Below are 11,019 nucleotides of genomic sequence, written 5' to 3'. Positions count from 1 at the left end.
ATATCACTTCCTTCCTTGTCTGTCACAAAATATCAAAACAGCAACATTAAAGCACGTTAAAACAGCACGTTTAAACAAAATATAAACGTGCTTACCTTCATTTTGCAAACTTCTTCTTCTTCTTTAATACAATCTTTTTCTTCTCCGGTGGTTCCACTGCGCTATGGGGGCGGACTTGTTGAGCCACGCCCTGATCTGTGGGCTGCAGTCAGGGCTCATGTAGAAATATGTCGGGAGCGAGCGTGGAGTCGGGCGCGTTCACATCACGGACACGAGGAGTTGCGACCACTGATCTATAATAAACCCTGGATGTTGTACTGGGCTGAAGCTGAGGTAACCGGACATACTAAAGCGGACATCCTGTGAGCCCCAAAACAAAGTCCTGCTGTGGTCCCCTACACTTATTCTTTCTCGGTATTTTAATTTTTTCACAGCGGTTCTTATCATTTATTATGCCGTCTTGTGCAGCAATTAACTGTACTTACAGAAAAGGGACAGGAGAGGGGAAAACTTTTCATAAGTAAGTTGAATTTATAGTTTATTTTATGTCTGTTTAAGTTCAGCGGCCCGTATTCGGGCCGTCTTGAGATGTGCAAACGTATTTTGCTAAATTGACCGAAGCTGCAAACTCGATGACAGAAACATTATACACCCATGGAAAGCTTAGATTCTCATGAATCCGCCGGTATAAACCACTTTCAGATGTGATTACCACAGCGGGTAATATAAACACATTTGTTCAACAAACAGCAAATAACGTAAACAGCACAACTCACCTTTGAAGGCTCATAACTGGTCACAGATGAAAATATTCCACAAAAAACGGCCATAATCCAACCTTGGACATCCAGACAAAACAAGCCAGTAAAATATTTTGTCCAAAACATGTCTTGAAGTCGGTAAAGAATCAACAAATAGCTGGTTTTCGTGAACGTGCACCTCGCGAATCCCATATTTTAGGCTGTATTGGGACCATGGAAAAGTGCCTAGAAAGTGAATTTCGTTCCACTCACGTGGATCTACATGAACTCTGCTTTATAAGATATAACTAGTACCCCAAAAAAGTTTCTACTCACCGTTTCTAGTCATTTTTTAATAATTAGCGTTTTTGTGTCGGTCTTTTTTTAGTGATATTTACACAGGTGGACTAGGATTTGCAGTGCGTGCAGCGGTTTTTGGTCACGTGGACCAATAGGAGCTGAGTCCTGTTGCCATGGTTTCAGATCAAAACAACATGGCGTCCACTGTATCTCGCAGCAAAGATGACGAAAAGAAAAGGAAACCGCCTTCAAAAGTTACTAAAAAAGGATCAAAACGATGCTATATGCATGTCACAGATGTCCAGGGTGAAGACGTGCAGGACTTTACACGGAAACGCTGGGAAACTTACAGAACCTGCGTTAAACAGTGACTTTCTCAGCAGAAAGAAGGCTGCTGAGCTGAAGGAGGACACCAGCGTGCTTTTGCACATTAAAGAAAAAGACTGTGTGGCCCTGGAGGTTTGGTACCACAGGACCTGTTACACACAGTACACAAAGTTTTTGTCAAGGCCTATGGAAACAAGTACTGCAGCCCCAGATGAAGCGTGAGTTATTATAATGCATTAACATTCTATTACACATTGTACATTTTAATATGAGGCACTGACAAACAACATAGTCTTTAGTTTGTTTAACTGTAGCTCCAAAAACCTGTTTGATCATTTTATTCAGGAAAAATTGGCGGAATAGACAAGCTTAGAATATCTTGATTGGATGATTATGTAAATATGACACGGCTGCAACAGTTTACACATGGTGTGTTTGTGTGTGTTTTTCAGAACTGAAACACCCTTCACTGACAGCTACAATTTCTTCTGTGAGGCTGTCATCCATCAAAGGATTATAGTTGACCAGGAAGTGCTGCAAATGGACAAGATACGAAAGACATTCGTGGACATAGTGAAGAATCAAGAGGGTCTTGATGCTTCAGAATACAGGTAACCCAAATATCATGTGTCTCTCTCACGGTTCTTGTAAACAAAAAAAGTAAATACTACAGGGTTAATTGTTATTGACTTATTGTCACAAAAAGGGTATGTACGTATGTTTATGTAAACACACACATGCATGTGCACACACATACGCATCTTTCCCCATATTTGTTGTGTTTCAGGCAGGATCTACTGAAGAGGCGGCTGACTGTGACTTCCTGCAGCTCACTTTCCACTGCCCTGCCAAGAGAAACATCAGTGAACTTGTTTTTGTTGAGACACTGTCAGCTGATAGACGATTACAAAAGATACCTCCACAGTCAGGTCCATCTACTGAGTCCACTGAGGTAAGCCAAGCTGAAAGCCAAACTGAAAGTGACAGTGAACACATGGCTAGCACATCTGGACAGAATACTACTGACTACTTGACATGCCCCTGGCCTCCCACCGCTGACAATTTAAATGTGTCTGATGCTCAGTCTGTTGTGCCAGAAGAACTATATAATCTAATTAAACGGATTATAGGGGCATCAGAAGAGGCAACAGGAGTGGGTTATGTCCATATTCCTGATGATGTTGGGCTAAAAGTCCTGTTTGTCAAGACATTGTTTACCTTGCATCTAAAGATCAAAAGCACACACCAAAGTCATTGTGCCTTGGGCTAACTGTACAGCATGTAACAGGATCATCTAATCTTCTGTCATTGCTGAGTAGACGAGGACATTGTGCTTCATGGAACACAGTACTCAGTCTAGACACTAGCCTAGCTGAACTACAACTGCTAGAGAATAGAGACAAAATCCCAAAGGGTTTCTCAAAGAACGTGTCTACAACACTGGTGTGGGACAACATTGATTCTGGGGAGGAGACACTGTCTGGTGGTGGAACCACTCACCATACAAATGGCATTATGCTCCAAAGTTCTGTCACTGAAACTGAGTCAGGATCAGACAGACCGCCGCTACAGAAGGCAGTTTCGTCCTCCTGCTCCTTATTCTGAGTTTTTATCTCAATTCTCAGACTTTTTATCTGAATTAGTGCTCAGTTCAGACAAAGTTATTATTGTGGGTGACTTTAACATTCATGTTGACGTAGACAGCGACAGCCTTACAACAGCTTTTAATTCATTATTAGACTCAATTGGGTTTTCTCAACATGTAAATAAACCAACTCATAGTTTTAATCACACTCTTGACCTTGTCCTGACTTATGGCATAGAAATTGAAGAGTTAACAGTATTTCCCCAGAACCCTCTTCTTTCTGACCATTTTATGATAACATTTCAATTTAAAGTAAAGGATTGTTTAGCAGCTGAGAACAAATATCATTACAGTAGGTGTTTGTCTGACAATTCAGTATCTAAATTTAAGGAAATAATACCCTCACTGTTTACTTCAGCAACATTTACTGATAAATCAGAAGGCAATTATTATTATTTTACCCCCACAGAAGTGGATTATCATGTTAATAATGCTTCAGCCTCACTGCGTACAACTCTTGATAGTGTTGCACCTGTAAAAAAGAAAGTTCTATCTCAGAGAAGACTTGCTCCTTGGTATAATTCCAGCTGTGGACTTTAAAGCAGGCATCCCGAAAGCTGGAAAGAAAGTGGTATTCCACTAATTCAGAGGAAGTGTATGTGGCTTGGAAAAATAGTCGAGTAATCTATAAAAAAGCTCTTTGTAATGCCAGGACAACTTATTATTCATCTTTAATAGATGAGAACAAGAACAACCCTAGGTTTCTCTTTAGCACTGTAGTCAGGCTGACAAAGAGTCAGAGCTCTGTTGAACCTTGTATTCCTTTAGCTTTAACCAGTAACGACTTCATGAGCTTCTTTACACATAAAATAGTTCTGATTAGAGATAAAATTAATCTGGCCCTTCCTACAAATGTCACAGATGCTTTTGAATTGGCTGTTAGACCTGATGAATCTTTAGAATTCTTCACTCCTATATGTCTCTCTGAACTCATTTCAACAGTTTCTACATCCAAACCATCAACATGTCTTTTAGATCCTATCCCAACTAGACTCTTCAAGGAGATTTTACCTTTAATTAATTCTTCAATGTTAGATCTGATTAATCTCTCTCTAGTAACAGGCTATGTACCACAGGCTTTTAAGGTTGCTGTCATCAAACCTTTGCTTAAAAAGCCCACTTTAGATCCAGATGTGTTAGCTAACTATAGACCGATATCCAACCTACCATTTCTCTCTAAAATTCTGGAAAGAACAGTTGCAAATCAATTATGTGAACACTTACAAAGGAATAATTTGTTTGAAATGTTTCAGTCAGGCTTCAGAGTGCATCATAGCACAGAAACAGCTCTAGTGAAAGTTACTAATGACCTTCTCATAGCATCAGATAATGGACTAGTCTCTATACTTGTTTTGTTAGATCTTAGTGCAGCGTTTGACACAATCGACCACAACATTTTATTACAGCGTCTAGAACATTCAATTGGCATTAAAGGGACAGCACTGGACTGGTTTAAATCCTACTTATCAGATAGGTTCCAGTTTGTGCATGTCAACAATAACTCTTCTGAGCATACTAAAGTTAATCATGGAGTTCCTCAGGGTTCTGTCTTAGGACCGATACTTTTCACATTATACATGCTTCCTTCAGGCAATATTATTAGGAAGCATTGTATTAACTTCCATTGTTATGCAGATGACACACAATTGTATTTATCTATGAAGCCAGATGAAACTGATCAGTTAGCTAGACTGCAAGATTGTCTTAAGGACATTAAAACCTGGATGACTTTTAACTTCCTACTGCTAAATTCAGACAAAACTGAAGTCATTGTATTTGGCCCCAAACATCTTAGAAACTCGCTTTCAAAGCAAATAGTTACTCTGGATGGCATCACGTTGGCCTCCAGTACTACTGTGAGGAATCTTGGAGTTATTTTTGACCAGGACATGTCCTTTAACTCACACATAAAGCAAGTCTGTAGGACTTCCTTTTTTCACCTGCGTAATATTGTAAAAATCAGGAACATTCTGTCTCAGAGTGATGCAGAAAAACTAGTTCATGCTTTTGTTACTTCCAGGCTTGACTATTGCAATTCCTTATTATCGGGTTGTCCAAATAGTTCTCTCAAACATCTACAGTTGATCCAAAACGCTGCTGCGAGAGTACTGACAGGAGTTAGCAAAAGAGATCATATTTCCCCTATACTTGCTTCTCTTCACTGGCTTCCTGTTAAATCCAGAATAGAATTTAAAATCCTTCTTCTGACATATAAAGCTCTAAATAACCAATATCCATCATATCTTAAAGATCTGATAGTACCTTATTATCCTAGTAGAACTCTTCGCTCTCAAGCTGCAGGCTTACTTGTTGTTCCTAGAATTTCTAAAAGTAGAATGGGAGGCAGAGCCTTCAGTTATCAGCTCCTCTCCTGTGGAACCTGCTCCCAGTTTGGGTTCTGGAGGCAGACACCCTCTCTATTTTTAAGACCAGGCTTAAAGCGTTCCTTTTTGACAAATCTTATAGTTGGGGCTGACTGGGTGACCCACAGGGGTTCGGCTTGTGTCTTCATTGCACAGCTGACTCCTTCTTGGACGTCCCTTCGTTCTGCCTCTAGTCATGCTGCTATAGGCCTATAGGCTGCTGGGGGACTTTTCTTGACGCACTGAGCCCTTCTCTATCTACCTTTACATTTAATATGTATACCGTTATTGCAGTACATTCACTCTGTTTCCCCCTGTGCTATTTCTCCGAGTGTCCCTGGTCCCAGAGCTGGATGCTTCAGATCTGTGGTTGATGTTCCACCAGCTGGTCCAGTCTCCATCATGTCCACTGTGGGATGCTGCTGCTGACCTTCCTCCAGCCCTCTGCTTCCAACTCCCTTTTTCCACCAGTCAACTCTGCATTGCCTTCACTATACTGTTATGCTAACTTACATACTGTTTGAATTTTACTGCTAGCTATATATGGAGTATGTTTAATGTCAGAGCCGTACATCATCAGAGTAAACTATGAGTCAGTTTTCAATGTTAGCTTATACTTTGTCTGTGTCACATATCCTGTCATGCATGTATCCAAATGTGTGTTGTGTTTTCCTTGCTTTCCCACCCCTCCCTCTTCTCCCATCCCTCCCCCTTGCCCTCCTCTGTCCCTCTCAACCCACCCGGCCAGCAGGCAGATGGGTCCCCCCTATATAGAGCCGGGTTCTGCTCGAGGTTTCTTCCCTGTTAAAAGGGTGTTTTCCTGCCACTGTCGCCTTTGGGCTGCTCTGGGGGTCAGGCATTTGGGTTCTGTAAAGCGTCTTGAGACGAGTTGGCTGTAATTGACGCTATATAAATAAAATTGAATTGAATTGAATTGAATTGAGTTTACACATTCAAAGCACCTCCTAGCATCCCTGTAGAACACTACCAACAGTCTAACAGACAAGGGCCACAGAGCTTCTCACAAGGAAAGTGTTCCATTGCAGGCAGAAACATACAGGTTGAATACTGTGTCTGCTGCCAAAACTGAACTGGCAAATGTTTTATTGAAGTATGCAGATTCTGAAGCATGCACAGTGCCAAGCTGGACAGGTTTCTATACAATGCTGCAATGTAATGCGACTTTGCAAAAGTCAGCATTGTATTATCTTCCAGTCATTGAGGCTTCACCGACAGAGATGTCAACTGTTAACACAATTCTGAAGAGAAGTGTTGCTGCTGATCAGCTAGAACTGGACCAGGTAGTATTAGTTTTTGACCAAGCTATATATGCCAAAGCTCAACAAATCCGCTGGAAAAATGACGATTTCATGAAGCGGCTCGTGATTCGACTAAGTGAGTTTCATACATGCATGTCTTTCCTAGGTATTTTAGGAAAAAGGTTTGGTGATGCAGGATTGCAGGATATACTCATGGAGTCAGAAGTTGTTGCCCCAGGATCCATCAGTGGGGTGATCAGTGGTCATGAGTACAACCGCAGCATGAGGGCACACAAACTTATGTATGAGTCTGCAACGTATTTGTCTGTGTATTAATCTATATTTTCATATTCAGAGACATTGTCGTATTTGAATAAATGTTTTATACCATACTTGTGAATGACTCTGACCTTTTGTGCATTTATTTTTTTGTCTTATTCCATTTTTGCCATTATTCAGATTTAGGAGGGCGTGGTAGCAATTCTGTTGATTTTCAGCCATTTATGGCCATGGTGTGCATTTTTATTTTATATCTTTCATTACACAATAGGTTGTGATATTTTTAATATATGACACATAAGCTTTTAGCTAAATGTACGATATATTTCATTGTGCTGGGTGCAAATCACTGAAGATGAAGCGTTTCCTTCAAGAAGTTACCTACATTTCTCGCTCTGAATTCACCTATGTGCACACTAAGGCACCGATTCAAATGTTTGGTAGATGTGTTTATGACATGTGATTAAGATTTTGTGTTGCCAGAATTAGCATAGCACCTAAAACAAGCAAAAACAGCAGCACCAGATTTTGTTTTTTGGGTATTCTCATAAAGATACATTTCTGGCTGGTGACAAAGTTCAGACAAATATTCTGAGTAGAACTGTTAACCCAGAGTCTAGAAGGGTATTGTCTATGAAAAAATGTATCGAACACGTAGATCCAGTGTAGTGGAGCGAAATTCACTTTCTAGGCACTTTTTCCATGGTCCCAGTACAGCCTATTCACCCTGGACATCTGTCAGATGCATATAGCATCGTTTCGATCCTTTTTTAGTAACTTTTGAAGGCGGTTTCCTTGTCTTTCTTTTCTTTTCACTCGTATCTGTGGTAGACACAGTGGACGCCATGTTGTTTTTATCTGAAACCATGGCAACAGGACTCGGCTCCTATTGGTCCATGTGACCAAAAACCGCTGCACGCACTGCAAATCCTAGTCCGCCTGTCTAAATATCACTACGCCACAGTAAAAAAAAGACCGACATAAAAACGCTAATTATTAAAAAATGACTGGAAACGGTGAGTAGAAACTTTTTTTGGGCACTAATTAGCAATAGATATATCTTATAAAGCAGAGTTCATGTAGATCCATGTGAGTGGAACGAACCAACACAATCCTGTTCAGCCAATACAGCCTATTTGCTCCAGCAGCCCCGCGACCCTCATGAGAATCTAAGCTTTCCATGGTGTATAATGTTTTTATCATCGAGTTTGCAGCTTCGGTAAATTTAGCAAAATATGCTTCCACATCTCAAGACGGCCCTAATACAGGCCACTGAAGTTAAACGGGTAAATAAATATTTAGACATATATAGCTAATTAAATCCTCTCTAGCTGTTACTGTAAAATCCACATGCACCACATTGCTAAATCACACACAGAGAGGATGACAGGAGAAAAAGTCAGAAAACAGTTTTTGAAGCTAGTTCTCTTAAACACCAGTAGAATGTGATATGTACAGCTAGGCCTACATGTAACTTTATTGTATTTATTAATTTTGTTATTCAGTTGTATTTGCTTGTTTCTATTGCTGTGTGTTATTATCTTTTTATCATATTATATAAACACGTGTACATTTGCGTGTTTTACATGTATATTGAATAATATAATATTAATCTGTTCCTGTAATAATGTGAAAAACAGGTTATTTCACTTAAATAATACTGTGAACATATTAAAACTTTAAGTTTATTGCATAATGTGGTAACTGATCTGTTACATGTATTACTTAATAAGTTAGTAGTATAGAATCTGTTTTGTTTGTTCTAGTATCTGATATGAGTTGCTTGTTATATGTAGTGTCTGCTCTGGTGTCTCTGACCACAGATGGAACCTGCATTATATTCTACCCATGCCATGGGAAAGTGTTCTCCTGTTTACAGAGCCCTGTTGGAGGTGTTTTTATGAGGGTTCTTCTGTCTAAAACACTGATTTAGGGATTCTTCAGCTGTTGTAGACATGGGGGAGTTGTTTGGGGATGCTCTCTGCTTTCCCCATATGGTAGGCAACAAAGAACCATTTGTTTTAACCCCTCCTATATGTTAAAAACCTATAAAACCTGATTGCTGGTCATTGTCCAGCAAGGAGGATTCAACTGGCCGACTCCTTCCAGGCAGGTTCTGTCTGTACTGATGCTGCTCTTTCTTTTAATAAAATACTTTTAAAGAAAGTCAGTGTCACGGACATTTTCTCCTTCACCTGCACATCATGGACACCAGAGAGAGAAACAACGACAATAACAAAAATAAAACATTATTTGAATTTTAAACAAATCTGTTAATATTCATTTTGCATAACCAGAAAACAGTTTCATTGTGCATATAGTACTGTACAGTACTGATTACTGGAACTAAAGCAAGTGTCTGGTTTTTTATAGTCCAAGTAATTTGTTAATATTTTTGCCTAAAGTTGAAGACATCTCTAATTCTCCCCTCTATATTATTGACATAATTATAATAAGCTAAAGACACGCAGAATTTATTTACAAGAAATAATAGTTGAGGCTGTTATTAAGCAGGCCTTCACATAAAACTAAATGCCTAAGCCAAAGCCCGGGACTCTGCACTACTGCTTATTGGGGGCCGTAGTATGGCTGCTAGCCCAGCCCCGCTTACCTCAAAGTTTAGCTGCCCGCTTAGTCAGATGCAACATCCAGGTTCTATTTATAGATCAGTGACTGAGACTGAAAGCGCAGTTTCAGGTTCAAAGTATGAAGTATAAAATATGAAGTATGAAGTATGTGCTGTGACAGAATCAGTGATCAATAGTGATCAATAGTGGTCAGGAGTGATCGATCTATTGTTAATGAGTGCAGTGTTCAGGTTGAAGCTGTGATCAAATCAACACATTTAAATCTCAGCAATAATCAATAACCTGATCAGTCTGAGACAGGCTGAACTCTGGTCACGATGTCAGAGAGTGAGGAAGTGTGTGACATCGTCATGGCAACGCTGTGTGTGTGTGTGTGTGTGTGTGTGTGTGTGTGTGTGTGTGTGTGTGTGTGTGTGTGTGTGTTGTGTGACCAGAAGTCCCAGTGAACTGCAGCTGTTGACTCATAATCCTCAGAAACAGACGGTTGTGAAACTGAGACGAAAGAACGCTTCAGCAGCAAAAAGAGGAAGTTTAAACACGATTTATTCACAATAAAGTTTTGATCCATCATTAAACACCATATATTGTGAATAAAGTCTTTAACAGTAAACAGAAGATATTAAACATGATTTATTCAGAATAAAGTTTTATCCATTAAACACGCTGCCGTCGTCACAGATCTGCCCACTCTGTGGATTTAACAAACGTCTGGTAGAAATAAACTGAGTTCTTCTTTAAAACACCGACGTCTGAGTCTCACAAACAATGTTACAGTTACAGTGTTGGCAGCAACATAAAGAAATAAAACTAAAGCTGTGTTAATAAAAACATAAATAAACTAAATATAACAGCTGTATGTTATTAAAAATATTAAAACTAAATATAACAGCTGTTTGTTATTAAAAATATTAAAACTAAATATAACAGCTGTATGTTAATAATAACATAAATAAAACTATATATAACAGCTGTATGTTAATAAAAATAGAAATAAAACTAAATATAACAGCTGTATGTTAATAAAAATATTAAAACTAAATATAACAGCTGTATGTTAATAAAAATATTAAAACTAAATATAACAGCTGTATGTTAATAAAAATAGAAATAAAACTAAATATAACAGCTGTATGTTAATAAAAATAGAAATAAAACTAAATATAACAGCTGTATGTTAATAAAAATATTAAAACTAAATATAACAGCTGTATGTTATTAAAAATATTAAAACTAAATATAACAGCTGTATGTTAATAAAAATAGAAATAAAACTAAATATAACAGCTGTATGTTAATAAAAATAGAAATAAAACTAAATATAACAGCTGTATGTTAATAACATAAATAAAACTAAATATAACAGCTGTATGATAACATAAATAAACTAAATATAACAGCTGTATGATAATACCATAAATAAAACTAAATATAACAGCAGTATGTTAATAAAAATATTAAAACTAAATATAACAGCTGTATGTTAATAACATAAATAAACTAAATATAACAGCTGTATGT

Source organism: Acanthochromis polyacanthus, chromosome 24 (assembly GCF_021347895.1).
Source record: "Acanthochromis polyacanthus isolate Apoly-LR-REF ecotype Palm Island chromosome 24, KAUST_Apoly_ChrSc, whole genome shotgun sequence".
NCBI lineage: Eukaryota > Metazoa > Chordata > Actinopteri > Pomacentridae > Acanthochromis > Acanthochromis polyacanthus.
This window is presented reverse-complemented; position numbering follows the sequence as displayed.